Genomic DNA, 19,370 nt, shown 5'->3' on the forward strand with positions numbered 1-19,370 from the left:
TTTAGGGATGTCTGGGAGGCTCAGTCGGTTAAGCGTCTGACTCTTGATTTTGGCTCAGGTCATGATCTCATGGGCTCTGTGCTGACAGTACAGAGCCTGCTTGAGATTCTCTCTCTCCCTCTCTCTGTCCCTCCTGCACAAGTGCGCATTCTCTCTCTCTCTCAAAATAAATAAATAAACACTTTCAAAACGAAATTTCAAAATAAATGCCACTTAGGGACACCTGGGTGGCTCAGTCGGTTAAGTGTCCAACTTCGGCTCAGATCATGATCTCACAGTTTGTGCTGACAGCTCAGACCCTGGGGCCTGACTCAGATTCTGTGTCTTCCTGTCTCTTTGCCCCTCTCCTACTCCCCCCTGTCTCTGTCTCTCTGTCTCTCTCTGTCTCTCAAAAATAAACATTAAAAATGTTAAAATAAATTCCTTTTAGGACAGCATCAAAATCATCAAACATTGCCTGGCTTTGGAGCCTATGGATGTAGAACATATAGCTCAAAAATGATTATTTTTAAAAAGAGAAAACAAAACAAAAATACTCAGGGTTCTGGAGCTGTAGATTTCCATTTCCATTTCACTTTGTTCATGTTGCATATTTCTCCCCGGCAGGGTCCAGATCCCATCTATGTGAGAGTCTCTCTCTCTCTCATAGGGTGAGACCTGCCATGTGGATTGAAAGAAAAATAATTAATGGTAGAAATAATGCTGCAAGACTGCTTCTGGAGGGCTCCTGAGGAAAAGCCAAGCACGCTCGGGGATCCAGCACGGCAACTACACACAGCAGCCAGGATCTGAAAGCAGAGTGAACAAATGTCACAAACCTAATGATGGAGCAGGAGACTGAGAGCCTCCGGCCCCTCTGTCCTTCGACATCAACACGGTGGTAATCGGATCTGCTCCACATCTCTCTGAGTCAAAAGGGAGACGACTTTTTTCTCACCTTCGGGAGAAGGAAGCTGTGTCACTTCCAAGGGATTCTGGAGAAGTTCCCTAGGGGTTGGTTGGAAGCTCTTCGAACACTTTCACCCACTACCGTACCCAGAGCCCTGGCACCTCGCCTCCCAGCCTCCACTCATTTCACCAACTGCCCCATTTTGTTTGTTTGTCTAAAATAAGTCTTCAAAGTGTGATGTTGCAACCATACGTCCCACACTTTGTCACATTCTGCCAGGACATTCTTTTGGGACTTTAGAAGCCTGTCTTGCCTGATATGTTAGACTCCAGGACCTTTTACCCACAGGGCACTTCGGCGGAGGTGACTAAGGTTGACAAGCTTTTAGAGGACCTACTGTAGTGTTAGGAACCAGGGGAAACACATGCGCTCTAAATATTAAAAAAAAAAAATCAATATAAATACATATTTAAACGTCTATCAAATGTAACACGAGGCAGCTAATCGATTGCAACTCCAGTCAGCTATTCGTTGGTTTTGCATGAATTACATTCAGTCTGGCTCCAGGGTTCATTTCCATGTGTTTTGGGCGGTGCAGTCTCTAAATTGAGCAGCGCCCCTGCCCTTCCGAAGTCTTACATGGCCCCCCCAGAACTCCCAAGGTGGATCTGCAGACTAAGACACCTTTCAGGAGTTTCACAGGGTGAAGATTAAATGAGAGCATAGAAATTCAAGTGCTTTGAAAGAAGTGTCTGCACAAATGCCAATAAATTTTTTAAGGTTCTTTGAGGACCTCTTCTGTCATTCTTTATCCTCTCCTTTTTCAAGATCAGAGAATGAGTCATGGCTCCCTGGAGACACTCCTACCCCCACCTCCTACTCCGGTTTCTCTGCTCACTCAATCCCACTCTAAATCTGCCACCCGGGCCCAGACAAAACGCAAGCAAAGGGAAATTCTCCGTCATTTCTTGTGCCCCACGGAAACTTGGTTTTTCTAAGTCTCACACATGGTGTTACACTATTTGCCAAGGGAAGCACCAGTTGAGGAAGGCTTTGGGACCTGGATTTCCAGGGGCAAATCTCGGGATGAGTAAGTGTCCCCAATGTCCCCTCTCCATTGTCATCTGTCCTGCTTGGAACCCTTCCCCATACCCCTTAAAATGTTCCTGGAATATTTAGCTCTTAGTTTTCTCCATGATCCAGGAAGAGGGGTGTTTCTTCCTGTCTTCCTCCCTATCTTTTTAGTTTGAAAGCTCCTTTCATCCAAAGCAGGATATTCTCTCATTACTGTTAATTCATGGGCAGAGGATGGTAATGATAATTATGACACTAATTATTGACCCAACTTCCTCCAGTCTGCTGACAGTGCAGCCATGAGAAGCAGTGCACTGCAAGACCATACTTCTATCTGGGGTTTCTCCAGCTGAGTTTGGATGTTAAAAACCATATTCATGATCTCTAGCATTTACTAGAGAACAATGTGATTAATCAAAATTTCGTTTATGGTAAAAAATGTCCAGGGCGCCTGGGTGGCTCAGTCGGTTGAGCATCCGACTTCGGCTCAGGTCATGATCTCACGGTCTGTGAGTTCGAGCCCCGCGTCAGGTTCTGTGCTGACAGCCCAGAGCCTGGAGCCTGCTTCGGATTCTGTGTCTCCCTCTTTCTCTGCCCCTCCCCCGCTCATGCTCTGTCTCTGTCTCTCTTTCTCACAAAACATATTTTCAAAAATTTCACTGGAGTGTTAAAAGACCTCAAGTCAGGAAGAAAGCAACAGGTGTTCTCGGAGGAGCTAATATTTCCTCACACTTCACATCACCTTCTGTGCAGTTACAGAGGTACAGACAGAAATAGAAATTTCCTTCACTGCTCACCAAACCTGCTTCTCCACCATCTCTGCTCCATTTCTGAGTCTGACATTGTTCATTGAGTCACTCTCTGAACCTTGGAGGCATTTTCGATTTCTCTTTTACCCTCAGCGTTCCAGGCACTGTCAGGTGCCTCATCGACGGTGCCCCGTCTCTACCTGGCGAGCACTGTTGTTCCATCCAGCCTGTTATCCTGACTCCCCAACTGGCATCTGATTGGTCTCCCCACCTGGAGCCTCTACCCACATACCCTCCACAAACTGAGGCTTCCTACGCTGCAGACCATATCGTTAAGAGCCACAGAGATTCCCCTACCCCTGATAGTCGGGGTTAAGGGGTTAAGGAAATTGCCTTATATTAGCAAATTAGGCTTCTTTTCTTTTTTTAACGAGAAGTATTAATTTTACTAAGTTTCTTTTTCTTGCCTCTCTAAAACTCAGCAGGTAGAATTCTTACTGAATCTACTGATATGCTGTATCATATTAACATATTCCCCCCTTTTATGCCATTTTAACCCTCCTGAGATAAACGTTACTTCCTTGTGATAGCAGATAATTGTTTTCCATTGAATTCAGTTTGGTAGTGTTTTGTTTGGGATTTTCACAGCTATGATTTTCAATAATTAGGGGTTTGCAAAACAGTGATTTTCCAACAGTCAGCTGTAGGGCCCTTGGTTTCCACAGAAGCCCTAAGTGTAGCTGGGGGTGGGGAGGAGGCCAGCGGGGAGGGCGGTGAACGCAGGTAAGAGGCTTCATGCTCTTGGCTCTGCCTCAGCTGGAGATGCTTCATTCTTCGAAACCTCCTTCACACATGGGGCTTCTACATGTGGTTTTAGTATTCACGTTGGAGTGAAAGGGATTGGTCGTTTTCCATCTCTTCATATATCCTGACACACTTGAAATAGGCACGGGAAATAGTCTGTTCCTTAAAATCATTTGGACTTGGGTCCTCTTGATTGGGGGGCGGGGGGGTGTAGTAAGAGGGTCAGTAACTCTGAAGACTTTTTGGATTGAAATTTGTATTGAGATCATTGTAGATGCCCATGCAATTGTAAGAAATAATACAGACAGGTTCCTTGTACACTCTGCCCAATTTTCCCCAATGCTGATGTTTTCAAAACTACGGTATGGGCCGCCTGGGCGGCTCAGTCGGTTGGGCGTCCGACTTCAGCTCAGGTCATGATCTCATGGTTTGTGGGTTCCAGCCCTACGTCGGGCTCTGTGCTCACAGCTCAGAGTTTGGAGCCTGCTTTGGATTCTGTGTCTCTCTCTCTTTCTGTTCCTCCCCCACTCATGCTCTGTGTCTCTCTCTGTCAACAATAAACATTAAAAACAAAACTAAAAAAAAAAAAAACATAACTATGGTAAGCTGACAGGATATTGGCATTGATATAATTTATCAGTCTTATTTGGATTTCCCCAGTTTTAGTTGTACTTGTGTGTGCGTGTGTGTAAGAAATATACAATTTTGTGGGTTCAGGTATCGACCACCACAGTTAAGCTACTCAACAGTCAACAGCCCCTACATCACAGGGATGCGTCATGCTGCCCTTGTATAGTCACACCCACACCCCTCCTGGCACCCCTTCCCCTACCCACTTCTCATCCCTGAAAATCACTACTATGTCCTCCATTTCAAAATGTTTTCATTTAAAAAATGTTATATGGGGACACCTGGGTGGCTCAGTTGGTTGGGCTATTGCACTTTTCATTTCAGCTCGGGTCATGAGTTCCAGCCCTGTGTCAGGCTCTGGGCTGACAGCACAAGCCTGCTTGGGATTCTCTCTGTCACCCTTTCTCTGTCCTTCCCCCTGCCCATGCTCACGCTCGCTCTCTCTCTCTCTCTCGCTCTCTCTCTCAAAACAAAATAAGAAACATTTTATAAAAAAGATATTGGGGTACCTGGATGTGGCTCAATCAGTTAAGCATCCAACTCTTGATTTAGGCTCAGGTCATGATCTCGCGGTTCGTCAGTTCAAGCCCTGCATGGATAGTGTGAAGTGAAGCTTGCTTGGGATTCTCTCTCTCTCTCTCTCTCTCTCTCTCAAAATAAATAAATAAACTTTAATAAAAAAGACATTTATTTTTTTAAAAAGATGTTAATGTCTTAAAAAAATTGTTAACAAAAAATAAAAATGCTATCTGAATGGAACCATCCAGTGTGTGACCTATTGGGATTGGCTTTTGTCACTCAGCCTAAGTCCCTGGCAGGGCACCTGGCCAGCTCAGTCAGTGGGGCATGTGACACTTGACCTCAGGGTTGTAAGTTCATGCCCCATGTTGGGTGTAGAGTTTACTTTTAAAAAAATTGTTTTTAATGTTTTTATTTTTGAGGGAGAGAGAGAGACAGAGCATGAGCGGGGGAGGAGCAGAGAGAGTGGGAAACACAGAATTCGAAGCAGGCTCCAGGCTCTGAGCCATCAGCACAGAGCCCGATGCAGGGCTCGAACCCACAAACTGTGAGATCATGACCTGAGCTGAAGGCGTTTACTTTAAAAAAATAATAAAATAAAACAAAGTCCTTGGCTATTCATTCAAGTTGTTGCCTGAACCAATAGTTTTTTCCCTTTTCATTGCTGAGTGCTATTCCATGACATGAATGACCCATGGTTTAACTGTTCATCTGCTGAATGACACCTGGGTTATTTTCAGTTTGGGGCTATTACAAATGAAACTGCTATGAACATCTGCATATGCGTTTTTGTGAGAACATAAGTTCTCATTTCTCTGGGATAATGCTCAATTGCTGGGTTAGATGGTAAGTGCGTATTCCGTTTTATAAGAAACTGCCAAACTTGTTCTCCAGGGTGGCGATGCCATTTTGTATCCCCACTAGCAAATGTATAAGGGATCCATGTTTCTGTGTTTCCTCCCCAGCATTTGGTGTTGTCACTATTTTTTATTGTAGCCATTCTGATAGGTAGGTGGTGAGAGCTCATTGTGGGGTGGGTGGGGTTTTTGTTTTTGTTTTTGAGATATAATGGACATATGACATTATAGTAAGTTTCCAAGTTCATTGAGGGTTTTTTTTTAATTTTTTTTAAATGTTTGTTTATTTTTGAGAGAGACAGAGACAGAATGCGAGTGGGTTAGGGGCAGAGAGAGAGGGAGACATAGAATCCGAAGCAGGCTCCAGGCTCTGAGCTGTCAGCACAGAGCCCTACGCAGGGCTTGAACTCACGAGCTGTGAGATCATGACCTGAGAGGAAGTTGGCCGCTCAACTGACTGAGCCATCCAGGCACCCCATTGCGGTTTTAATTTACATTTCCCTGATGGCTAATAAGGTTGAGCATCTTTTCATGTGCCTATTTGTCATCTCATACTCTTTTCAATAAAATCCAATATTCATGTCTTTTGCCTGTTTTCTTATTGGATTATTTGCTAATGCTTTGATTGTTGAGTTTGAGACTTCTTTTTATATTCCAGAAACTAGTGCTTTGTTGGATGTGGGTTTGCAAATATGTTTTTTCCCCAGTGTCTAAATGTCTCTATACATTCTTTTTTTTTACTTAAAATTTTTTTCATGTTTATTTATTTTTTTTTTTTTAATTTTTTTTTTTCAACATTTTTTTATTTATTTTTGGGACAGAGAGAGACAGAGCATGAACGGGGGAGGGGCAGAGAGAGAGGGAGACACAGAATCGGAAACAGGCTCCAGGCTCTGAGCCATCAGCCCAGAGCCTGACGCGGGGCTCGAACTCACGGACCGCGAGATCGTGACCTGGCTGAAGTCGGACGCTTAACCGACTGCGCCACCCAGGTGCCCCACATGTTTATTTATTTTTGAGAGACAGAGCATGAGCAGGGGAGGGGCAGAGAGAGAGGGGGACATAGAACTCAAAGCAGGCTCCAGGCTCTGAGCTGTCAGCACAGAGCCCCATGTGGGGTTCATATGAATTTTAGTATAAGCTTGTTTATGTCTCTAAAAACCCTGCTGATGTAGTAATAAGAATTGTATTAAACCTATCAATCAATGTGGGGAGAACTGGCATCTTACTAGGTTGTTTCACAATCTATAAACACAGTATATCTCCATTTACCTATTTCCTCTTTGATATCTTTCATCAATTTTGTACACATAAAGTACCTGTTTTGTTACATGTATAATCCAATGATTTCATTTTCACTAGAGCCACTGTAAACATTGTGTTTCTATTTTCCTTTCTTGCATGTTCATTGTGATTGTATGTAAATTCAATTGATTGCCTTGTGTTGATCCCGTATGCTGTGATCCTGAAAAAAATATTTATTAGTCTCTGAGGATTTTTTGCATGGATTCTTTGGAATTTTCTATGTAAATAATCACGTCATCTGCAAATAAAGATAGTTTTATCTCTTCCTTCCTCATCCGTATGCTTTTAATTTACCTTTTCTTACATTTCTGCAGTGCCTAGCACTTCCAGTACTAGACTGAGTAACAGTGATGAGTGGACATCCTTGCTTCTTTCCCCATTTGAGAGGGACATCAGTCTCTCATCATTAAGTTTAATGTTTAGTGTATGATTTTTGTAGATGCTCTTTATCAAGTTGTGATAATTCCCCTCAATTCCAAACTTGTTGGAAGTTTTGATCACAAGTGGGTGTTGGATTCAAACGCTTTTTATGGATCAATTAATTGATATGATCATACAATTTTTGTGTTTTAGCCTATTGGTATGATAGATTTCACTGTTTGACTTTTAAATGTTGAACCAGCCTTGAATACCTGGAATAAATCCCAGTTGGTCATGGCATATAATTAATTTTTAATGCCTTTTTTTTTTTTTTTAATTTTTGAGGGAGAGAGAGTGCATGTAGGGGAGGAGCAGAGAGAGAAGGGGACAGAGGATCCGAAGCAGGCTCTGTGCTGACAGCAGCGAACTGATGTGGGGTTCAAACTCACAAACTGTGAGATCATGACCTGAACCAAAGTCAGACGTCCAACCAACTGAAACACCCAGGCACCTCAATTAATTCTTTTTATACATCGCTAAATTCTAGTTGCTAATATTTTGTTGGAGAGTTTTGTGTCTGAATTCATGAGAGAGATCATTCTATAGCTTCCTTTTTTTTTTTTTTTTACTGCTTTTGGCATCAGGGTAATACTAACTTCATGAAATAAACTGTGAAGTGTTCCTTTCTCTTCTATTTTCTGAAGAAAATATGTGGAATTGGCATTAGTTCTTTAAATGTTTGGTAGAATTCTCCAGTGAAACTATCTGTGCCTGGAGATTTTTTTTTCTGGGAGTTTTAAAATTACTAACTCAGTTTTTCTCATGGTTATAGGAAGAATCAGATTGACTATTTCGTCTTGGTTGAGTCTGACAGTTTGTAGTTTTTGAGGAAATGGTCAAATTTATCACTGTAAAGTTGTTTATAGTATACTGCTATTCTCTTTGTAGTAGAAGATCTACAGCCCCCCTTATTTTTTTTAATGTTTATTTATTTTTGACAAAGAGAGACAGAGCACGAGCGGGGGAGGGGCAGACAGAAAGGGAGACACAGAATCCAAAGCAGACGCCAGGCTCTGAGCCGTCAGCACAGAGCCCAACGTGGAGCTCAAAGCCACGAAAAGTGAGATCATGACCTGAGCCGAAGTCAAGATGCTCAACCGACTGAGCCACCCAGGCACCCCTACAATGCCCCTTATTTTTAAAAAAGAGAAAAAATTTGTTACTGTATTGTATGTTACAAAAGAACTAGAGTCTGGAATGCAGTTTAAAGACGACATATACCAACAACTGGCTTATGTAATATATCACTGCCATAATTCAAATTCGTTTTTATTTTGGGGTTGTTTAGTATTAAAAATTTGTGTTCACAGGATACATCAAGGTGTATACCCTGTGAACACGGAAGCAGTGATTTTTTTTAATTATAATTCTGGAGCCTCAAACAAGCATTATAACTTCTCTGATTATTATTTCTTTCCTTTAATTATTTCTGGAACATGCCACACTGATCTTTATTTTTTTTTAAAGAAAAAAAATGAGTTTTTTTCCATATTGTGTGTTAACAGAGGGACCGAATCTATAGTGATATCCCGTTTCATTCTTGCTATTAATAGTTTGTGTCTTCTCTCTTTTTGCTTGTCATTCTTACTAGAGGCGTATCAATTTTATTGATTTTTTTTTAAGAACCAGATTTTTGCTCCATTGATTTTCTCTGTTGTTTCCCTAGTTTCCATGTCATTGATTACTTCTCCTGTCTCTATTCCTTCCTTCCTTCTCCTTGCTTTGGATTTATTTTGCTCTTCTTTTTCTAGTCCCTTGAGGCGGGAACTTGGGTTATTAACTTGCGACTCTTCTAATGGAAGCAGTTAGTGATACCTTTCTTCCCCCTAGTACTGCCTCAATGCATCCCACATACTGGGATATGTTGTATTTTTATTCATATTCAGTTGTGTCATCATTAATAGTCAGAAGTGTACGTGATTCGTTGCCCATGACCCACTCTTATACAAACGATGAACTTCAATGAACAGAGAGTTCTCAACCACATCTTGTGTTTAAAAAAAAAAAAAAAAGGAAAATAAAAACACAGATAAATGCTTTCAAACTCAGGTGCACATCTGAGACATCATACCAATCTTGGAGGAAAGTCAGTAAGAAATTATATTGTATTAAATTATATTCTAATTATATTGGAAGAAGGGGGTGTAGGGAATGCTGTTGGCCAGCTATGTGTAAGTTTTCTTCTGCGAGGGGGAAAATTCAGGTCACATTCTTGCTGGTGCATGACAAATCAGTCTTCTTCTAAGTCTGCCAAACAGCATCATGTGAAGACCTTCATGTCTCTGCTTACAACAGGTTTTATAGGGAATTGGACCTCTGTGGCTTTTAATATGGTATCATCTTGACAGATGTCTTGCTGAGATTGACTGTGTTGGTTTGTTTTGTTTTTTAAATTTCTTTTGAGACTTCCCTTCGACCCATGGATTATTGAAAAGCGTCTTGTTTAATTCCTACATGTTTAGAGACTTTATTTGTCTTTCTGTTATTGATTTCTACTTTGATTCCATTATGGTCAGAGAACACACTCTGTATGATTTCAATTTCTTTTTTTAGTTGACGTTCCTCTCGTGGTCCAAGACCTAATGCTAGGGAATGTCTCATAGGCACCTGAAAGAGAATGTCTATGCTGTTGCCAGGGTGTTCTGTAAATGTAATTGTCCTTTTTAGATCTTCTACATCCTTGCTGATTTTGTGTCTGGTGGTTCATCAGTTGCTCTATCAGAGGAGAGTGGAGTGTTGAAGTCCCTAACCACAGTGGTGGACTTATCTCTCCATTTTTATGTTACATATTTTGAGGCTCTGATGTGTGGTGCACACATATTTAGAGCCATGATATTGTCCATCTTCCTGGTGGATTGACCCTTTTTATCAATAGCTTTTAAAATTCCTTTTTTTAACGTTTTTTTTATCTTGAGAGAGAGACAGAGAGAGCAAGCGGGGAAGGGGCAGAGAGAGGGAGAGAGAGAGAATCCCAAGCAGGTTTCATACTGAGCACAGAGCCCAATGAGGGGCTTGAACTCACGAACTGCAAGATCATGACCTGAGACAAAACCAAGAGTCAGACGCTCAACCGACTGAGCCTCCTGGGCGCCCTTAAAATTCTTTTATTGGCATCGAGCCTTTCACGGTTTCCACATATCTTTTTCTAATGTTTTTTTTTTTAATTTTTTAAATGTTTATTCATTTTTGAGAGAGAGAAAAAGAGCATGAGTGAGGGAGGGACAGAGAGAGAGGGAGACCGAATCTGAAGCAGACTTCAGGCTCTGAGCTGTCAGCACAGAGCCCCCACAAACCATGTGGTCGTGACCTGAGCCGAAGTCAGACACTTAACCAACTGAGCAACTGATATGCGTCCCCGCCCCCCGCACATCTTTGAGGTAGTTTTAACACTTGTATTTTCCCAGAAAATCTTCAGTATCATTGGGGTTCCCAAAGTGTTCTGTTTCACCTCAGCGCATTGTGGGTGTAGGCCTACGTGGTGTTTGAACGTTTATACGATATGAACAACTATCTGCAAACAGCATAGACTTCACCTGCATTGCTTTGTAAGATTTCATAATGTTCCTAAATGTGACGGTCTCTTTGTGTCCATTTGCAAATCGCTTTTTTTTTTCTCACTCAACATTTCAGTTTTCAAGATATCCGTGTTGACACATAAGGATACTTCATTGCTCTCAACAGGCTGTGCTGTAACCCTTTGTGTGAATAAACACGAACACTTTATCCGTTCCAGTGACTCTTTGTGTGGTAGGAAAGCCGGTTCTATTATAGGCCTTCGTAGGGTCTACAGCAGGACAGTAACCAGGAGTCAGTCCCGGCTTTCCTCTTCCTTCTGGTCTTCTCATCTCTCCCAGCACCCCAAGACCCCCCCCCCCCCCACACACACACACACACAATAGTCTTCCCAGGGCCATCTCTTCTTTTCTAGAATCTGTCCCTGCAATTTCCCCATGCCGGCTCTTTGTTTCTGCCTTGGAATGAATGCCTTCTCTGCCCCCTGTTAAATGCTACTCACCCAGCACGGTCCAAATGCCTCTAAGACTGATCCTTCCCTCTCCCGCCCTGTCGCAGCATTATATCTGAATCTCAGCAACATTCTTAGTTTTATTTTGTGGTTCGTGTATTTTCTGCTCTATGGGGCACGATTTCTTTTTAAGGATAAAGAACGATGATTTATTCACCTCAGAGCCCCATCTCCCTCAGGAACTATTCATCTGGCAGCCTCGTGCCTAGAACACACTGAACGTTTTGAAATCAACATGTCAATGAACAAAGCCTCTGGCCTTTAAACAACTCCTCGGTCTCACTGCCACTCAGCTATGCAGGGACCCATAAGAGCATGGATCTAAATTGCATGGGGCACAGTGTCTATTTTCCCAGAGAAGCTCTTCTGGAGCCAGGCCCAGGAGTCCTGCCCTGCCTGTGCCCCTCACAGCTTTCCTGAATGCCAGGGAGAGGGCCTTGGGGGTGGAGGCCATCCCCTCACAACCAACTGGAGGGGATTTAAGCTTCTGACTTTGTTTTTAAATTCTCTTCTGAGGGGCACCTGGGTGGCTCAGTCTGTTAAGCGTCTGATTCGGTTTCAGCTCAGGTCATGATCTTGCGGTTCGTGAGCTTGAGCCCCGCGTCAAGCTCTGTGCGGGCAGCACAGAGACTGCTTGGGATTCTCTCTCTCTCCTTGCCTGCCTCCCTCTCTGTCTCTCAAAATAAATAGACTTAAAAAAATTAAATTCGTTTTTGCTTAGGTGATAGATTCTACGCGCCCCCCCACCCCCCGCGGCAAAAAAAAAGAAAAAAGAAAAAAGCAATAGATTCCCACAGCTCAGAACTCAAACCGTCTGACTTTCCTGCGCTGTTTCGACCTCGGTCCCTCAGTGGCCCCACCGCCTGTCCTCACTCAACAGGGACCACTGGGTCCATTCTCTGATCGCCCTCACAGAGCATCTTCATTTACATACACGCCTTTACAAGCGAACTTGCTGATTTTTCCCACTTCGGGCTCCAAAGATAGCACAGTACACACACTGTTTTGCATTTCAACAGTTGTTCATTAACCATTGTTCCATACTGTGTGTTGCCTTCTGGTTTCTGGGAAGCAAGGGAGCAGGGCAGGCCCCAGCCTACATTTCTAAAAGGAGGCGTTTGTTCCGTGATGTTCTCTTATCTTCCTACAGCTCACTCCCACCCCCTGGGTCCAGCTCCCCCACTGCTGGCATCACAGGCTGGGCTCTGGACATCTAAATCTCCTTCCCGGTGTCTCTGCAGGTGCCCCGACCCACAGGCTGAAACTGTCACCCCCTTTGGCCTTACCATACCGCTAGTTTGGACTGTATGGCACAGAAACAGGAGTTTGCTTTTTTTAAATGCTTACTTCTTTTTTCTTTTAATTTTGTTTTTAATGTTTATTTTTGTGAGAGAGAGAGAGAAAGACAGAGCACGAGCGGGGAAGGGGCAGAGACAGAAGGAGACACAGAATCTGAAGCAGGCTCCAGCCTTTAAGCTGTCAGCGCAGAGCCCAACGCGGGGCTCGAACTCACGGACCGTGAGATCATGACCTGAGCCGAAGTCGGATGCTTACCCGACTGAACCACCCAGGCACCCCTAATGTTTACTTCTTTGAGAGAGAAGAGAGAGAGAGAGAGAAAATGCAGGTGCACAGGGGAGGGACAGAGAGAGAGGGAGAGAGAGAATTCCAAGCAGGCATCACAGTGTCAGTGCGGAGCCTGACGTGGGGCTCAAACCCCTGAGCCGTGAGATCATGGCCTGAGCCGAAATCAAGAGTCAGACACTTAACTGACTGAGCCACCCAGGAGCCCCGTGAGTATGCTTTTGCTAGCCAATAAAGGTCTAAGTTATGGCCTTCCGGGTGGTATAGGGAGAGTGCATTTGGGGAAGGGGCTTCATGGGCACCGCTGAAGGGGGACCGCTGCCACGTGGCTGCTGCTTCCTGGGGTGGAGGCAGCCGCCAGGTCCGAAAGGCTGCTTCCTCACGCAGTGCCCACACCGCCACCAGGTGAAGGCAGGACACGGTCTGTTTTCCACAGCTTTTGTTCCTGCCAGACCCAGCCCTGCCCTGCTCCTTTATGCACCCACAGCCGACTCGGTGACTCATCGGTGACCTTGATCCCAGCTGCTCCCCCAGAGGAGCAATCACTGACACCTGGCCCCTCCCTTGGGAACTGAAGCTGACAAAGCCATCCCCAGCCCTGCCCTGGGCAGGCCCCATCTGACCAGGGGTTCCATCTTTAGGGAGCTTGACCCAAAATTGAAGAGCTGGCTGAACGTATCCAACACTGAGATCAGAAACCGCTGGCACGGGGCAGCTGGGTGGCTCAGTCAGTTGAGTGCGTGTCTGACTCTTGAGTTCCACTCAGGTCATGATCTCACAGTTTGTGGGTTCAAACCCCACATCAGGCTCTGTGCAGACAGCGGGGAGGAGCCTGCTTGGGATTCTCTGTCTCCCTCCGTCCCTCCCTCTCTCTCTCTCTCTCTGCCTCTCTCTCTGCCAAAAGTAAATAAACTTAAAAAAAATAAAAAGAAACCACTGACTTAATGGTGGCTAACACACTGAAATCATTGAATAAATATTTGTTGAGAGCCCACTATGTGCCACACACTTTCTAGGTCTGTAAACAGAGCAGCAAGACAAAGTCTTTGCCCTTGTAGAACTTACATTCTTGGAGAGCAGCCAGCCAATTAAATCCCCATACCAAATAAAATGTACGAATGTATGCACGTGTGTATTAAATTTTTTTTTTCAATGTTTTTTATTTATTTTTGGGACAGAGAGAGACAGAGCATGAACGGGGGAGGGGCAGAGAGAGAGGGAGACACAGAATCGGAAACAGGCTCCAGGCTCCGAGCCATCAGCCCAGAGCCCGACGCGGGGCTCGAACTCACGGACCGCGAGATCGTGACCTGGCTGAAGTCGGAGGCTTAACTGACTGCGCCACCCAGGCGCCCCTGCACGTGTGTATTTATACCGTCGATGTGTTGGGCCTGTATTGCCCACCAGGAACGTGTGCAGATGAGTGACTTGGGTTTAGCACTTGTTGCCACCACGGAGACCATGCACCATGGTCCAAAGGTGTTAGAAGAGCCTGCCTAGGATCTAGGCTTTGGGTGGGTGGTTTGGCAGAGGGCCCAAGGAAGCAGGGCTTTCTCTGGATTGGGTGCTGTCAGAAAGCAGGGATGAGTCTATTATAGTGTTGCTCAATAAACCCTATCTGAAAAACAGGAGACCAGATCAAGGTCACAGCTGTAATTAATAAACAGTACTTACACTAACTAGGAGAGGTGGATGTTTGGTATTTTGTGACCTGGACAATGCTTACATTTGCTGTGTTCAGACACGATTAGGAAGCAGTCTTGTTTTTTGTCTTGACCTGTCACGGCCAAGAGAAGCCTTGTCTGATGCTGATGTTCTGTGAGATTCTTTTTTTTCTTAATGTTTACTTTTTGAGAGAGAGAGAGAGACAGAGTGTGAGCGGGGGAGGGGCAGAGAGAGAAGGAGACACAGAAACCAAAGCAGGCTCCAGGCTGTGAGCTCTCAGCACAGAGCCTGAGACGGGGCTCGAACCCACAAACCGCGAGATCATGACCTGAGCCGAAGTCGGACGCTCAACCGACTGAGCCACCCAGGTGTCCCTCTGTGAGATTCTTTATTTTCAGCAGGAGAACATCATGCAATACATGCAGGTCCAGTTTCTAGATGTCAGGACTGCTTCCCACTTTTCTCCCACCCCCCAAAATATATGCATATATAAATATAATTTCAGGCAGAAAAAAGTGCTGTGGAGTAAGGATAGGGATTCCCAGGATGGGGAATGTGGTTACTTTAGAGAGGCGGTCAGGGAGACCTATGTGGTCATGTAACATTTGAGCAGACCTAGAGAAGCAAGGGAGTGTTCCTGTGTGGCCATCGGAGCGGAAGAACTTTCTGGGTAGAGCCAGCCAGCAAAGGCAGAGGCCTCGAAGTATGAATGCGTTTGGCTTGTTTGAGGCCTGGCAAAGGGGTCAGGGATTCTGGAGCAGAGCGGGTGAGGACAGGGGAGTGGATGATGATGTGTGAGAGATGGTCCAGGCCAGATCAGGTCAGGCCAACAGAGGGACTCTGGCCTCAACTCTGAGATGAGAGGATCCTGAGGGAAGGACGACACATCATGTGGTAAGATCCCTCTGGCCGCTGTGTTGAGAACAGACTCTAGGGGACAAGAGGGAAAGGAGGGAGGTGAGCTGGGTGTCTGCTCTGATGACCCGGGGAAAGATGATGGTGGTTTGGAGCAGTCTGGTGGTAGCGGTGAACTTGGTGAGACCCATTCGCTCAGACTTGACAAGGATTAGAGGTCGGTAAGGGAGGGCGGGGCCAAGACTTCATTTGAGCAAAAGACCGAGTTGTTGTAGTGTGAGCCTGACAGTTGGGTTTTCTCTTTTTTTCTCTTTGACCATAAGGGCATAGACTTCAAAGATGGCTATCAGGAATAAATACATGGCCGGCCACACACTGGCTGGAGATCAGACCCAGGCTACCCCCAGCCCCCAACTGAGGCTCCTTTGTTTTGGAAATCTTGTTTGATTTCAATAACTGACCATTTGGGCTACTTACATTTTTTTCTATTCCTGCTCTTGAAATTCCAGCTCTTACGTTTTGAACTTACCAAGAAAGGGTCAGCCCATGAAACCCTAGACCCCAACCCTGAACCCAAGGTGCTGTGTTACTGTGTTATCTCAGTAAACACAGAACCCCAGGCCCATGCTCACTTGCGTGCTCTCTCTCTCTCTTTACCTGCAACCTTGCTGTTTGGCCCGAAGGGTGCTGTGTAATTTCCAGGTTTTGTAAGTAATATTATTTTTTCAAAATTTCTGATGGTTGTTGCTGAAGGGTGTCTTGAAATCCTAAGTGCGACAAAGGGCGCCTAGGAGGCTCAGTCAGTTAAGCTTCCGTGTATGGCTCAGGGTCACAATCTCACGGTTGGTGGGTTTGAGGCTCGCACCCCGTATAGGGCTCTGTGCTGACAGCTCGAGGCCTGGAGCCTGCTTAGGATTCTGTGTCTCGCTCTCTCTCTGACCCTCCCCTGCTCATACTCTGTCTCTCTTCTCTCTCTCTCTCAAAAATAAACATTAAAAAAATTTTTTTTATACCCACAACACTCGTCACTGACAGGGAGAACAACATATCTTTTGCAGCGTAGTTCATCAGGGGCTCAGGGGGGTATGTGAGGGAGAGGTGCCCTTAGACATTCAAGCTGAGACATGGCGTAAGCAGTTGTACCTGTGGGCCAGGAGCTATGCAGAATGGGGGGGGGGGGGGAGAACAGATCAGGAAGTTGCCAGAGTTTTTGCACACATAAGGCACGGGCCTTAGTGAAATCACCTGGAGTGTGAATATGGGTAGAGAAGAGGTCTTACCTCCCTGCACTCACTTGCTAGGCACCCCAGTATCTGGTCCTCTGGGAAGGGAGTGGGAATCAGCAGACGAAACTGAAAAGGAACATTCCAGAAGGCAGACGAACCAAGAGTTCAATCATCTATTAACAAATTTGCATTGCATTCTGCACATCATCTGAGAAGTTTTAAGACTTTAGATTCTGAGCCACCAGAACACTGGAAAGACGCCAGAGACAGGAGGAAAAGAAAAAGGTGTGGGCCAGAACTGTTGGTTGACATGGAGAACCCATTCCCTCTTTTCTTTCTTGGTAAAAGACCCCTGACTCTGTTTGGAGAGGCTATACACTCACAAACGTAAATGGAAGTATGTGTGGGACTTCTGCTTAAATGGAGCGAACACAGTTGGGAGGCACATATCTGCTCTTCTACTCTATCCCATGCTGCCTCTGAAATGCGGGTGCTATTGCTGGAGTTCCAGCAGCCATTTTGGAACATGAGGCAACTGGAAAGGAAAATCAAGCATTAAGGGTGGCAGAGTGGAAATATAGCCTATGCACTTGGTAACTGTGGAGTTGCCAACCAGTTCCAGATTACTTAATGTCAGCTTTATTTCGCACGGGCAAGAAACAAACTTCTACCTTTTTAAAATTCATAGTTATTTCTGTCACATGTAGCAAAAGCGAAATCTAACTGATAGGAGATTTGTTCATAGGATTTCAAAATTGTGCAGACGACTTGTAAGAGGAAGCAAGGATTCAGAGATGTCATGATCCCCACTTTCTCAGAACTCCCTGTGCAGTGGGGTGGGCTAACAGGTCGTAAGTGGTTCATTACAGCACAGGGGTAGGGGCTATGACGGTGGTTATGCCCCAGGGTCTAAAGTGAGGACCGAGCAAAGCAAGCTTCATCTCCTCTTTTCCTCTCAAATCACATCTAAATTCAATAACTCAACACGTGTTCTTGGTCTGGTTTGGTTCCGTTGCCGGCATTTGATTTTAATATATTCCAGTAGCTAATTTAAGCCGTGGAGTTGAAGAGGGGAGAAATGATCACGCAAGCTAGATTTTAGATGCTTGGCACTTATAATCTCTCAGAGAACCTGAATGGAATACTAAGCAATGGTATGAGCTTGCTAAGAATCAATTTTGTATGTGGAGCTTCATCCAACCAACAATTATATAAATACTCCAGCTCCGCAAAATTGGCAGGACGCTAAAACTACAAATGTGATCTGTGCCATTTCTCTAATGCGCCAATTATTTTGATGCCGCCTTTTCCCCCTGGAAGGCACCTGAACAGCACACTTGGCCAACTGCTTACCGCTGGCCAAGACTGCTCTTAAATACCAGAACCCTCTCTCCAGATCTAGGCCAAAGGGAGACACAAAACTATATTGAGCACTTACTAAGTGCCAGGTCTATTACGTCCATTCTCTTACCTAATCTTTACAGCAACCCTGCCATAGGTTCTAGAATCCTTCTTTTGCCAGTAAGAGTTTGACACCCAGAGAGCCTGAGCAATCTGCCTCCAGTCCTCCACAGCTCCTGAGGGGGTAGAACCAGAATCCAAACCCAGATCGGGTTTCCTCCGCTCTCCTGTGCACCATGCTGCTTCCCAGACACGCCTCCCCTGCCATCTCACACCCTTTTAAGCCTGGAATCTCTTTTGTCCAGTCTAAGCAGCTTTCTAGGCATGGGTTCTTCGTTCCACTTTCCACTAGTTAAAATCCCACCCTCTTGCAAATCTTTTGTGCGCTCCCCTCCCCCTTTATAAACCTTCCTGGCACCTCCCATCCCGGTGACCTCTGCTTCCTGGGAATTCTCCCCGCCCCATAATTGGCTCCTACAACACTTAGGACTTTATAAACTTTACCAGAGCTTTTTGTATCCTTAAGTAACCTACCCTATTATCAATTTTCAGGGGAAGAGAGAAAAGAAAACACATTTATTGCACACTTACCTTGTCATAGAAGTTTGTCTCCTTTCACACCGCAAATGATCCCATTAGGACTTTCTACCTGCCGCGTTACAGATGAAGAAATTGTATACACAGGAACCTGAAGTGGTGGAACGAGATACAAAACCAGAAGTTAAGAAATAGAAATTATAGATCATCTCAGAAACTAGCACATCGCGCAGGCGTCCGGTAAACGTTTGTGCAAGGAATTAATGAATGGATGAATATGTGAATATTTGAAGACTGGCTTACATAAAAAACTTAGCAATGGCAGGAGAGGGAGAGCTGAAGTACCCTGAAAAGTACGTATTCCAAGTACTAATGGGGTTTCGTGGCTGCAGAAAATCCCCAACTTTGAAACAAGCCCAGATCAAAATGAAAGGGTTTCCCTAACACTTTCACAACGAAAAGCGTGGCTCCGCACACCCGGTGCAGAAGAGGCATTTGCAATCTATAAAGTTGCCTCCTTCGGAAAGCTCTAGAACACCGTCGGGTTTTGTCCCCCAACTTCGGCGGCGGGGGCGGGCAGGCGCCTGTGCCTTTAAGAATCTGGTCTAAGTCGTTTTCCTCTCCCCGCCCCGCCCCCTCGCCTTGCCGGCGGGGGCCCGGGCGCCCACCCCTTTCTCCCACCGCCGACTGAACTACTGGTTCGGCCGCCCATCCGTCACAGAGGCGCCGCTTCTGATTGGCTTCGCGCCGGGAGGCGGGGCGGGAAGGCCTGAGAAACTAGTTTGTTGGCGGCGCCCGGGCTGTACCGCGGCGGCAGCGCGCTCCGGCTGT

The 19,370-nt window shown here is 45.3% G+C and overlaps 1 long non-coding RNA gene across 1 annotated transcript; it reads right to left on the reverse strand.

The window, feature by feature from the left end:
• Positions 1 to 16,839: 16,839 nt before the first annotated feature.
• Positions 16,840 to 19,167, reverse strand: LOC122221122. The gene is made up of 4 exons (XR_006203083.1): positions 18,843 to 19,167; positions 18,594 to 18,690; positions 18,073 to 18,178; positions 16,840 to 17,136 (listed from the first exon to the last, which is right to left on the reverse strand). It is a non-coding gene; the product is annotated as an uncharacterized LOC122221122 (long non-coding RNA).
• Positions 19,168 to 19,370: the final 203 nt, after the last annotated feature.

Source organism: Panthera leo, chromosome B3 (assembly GCF_018350215.1).
Source record: "Panthera leo isolate Ple1 chromosome B3, P.leo_Ple1_pat1.1, whole genome shotgun sequence".
In the NCBI taxonomy this organism is placed as follows: domain Eukaryota; kingdom Metazoa; phylum Chordata; class Mammalia; order Carnivora; family Felidae; genus Panthera; species Panthera leo.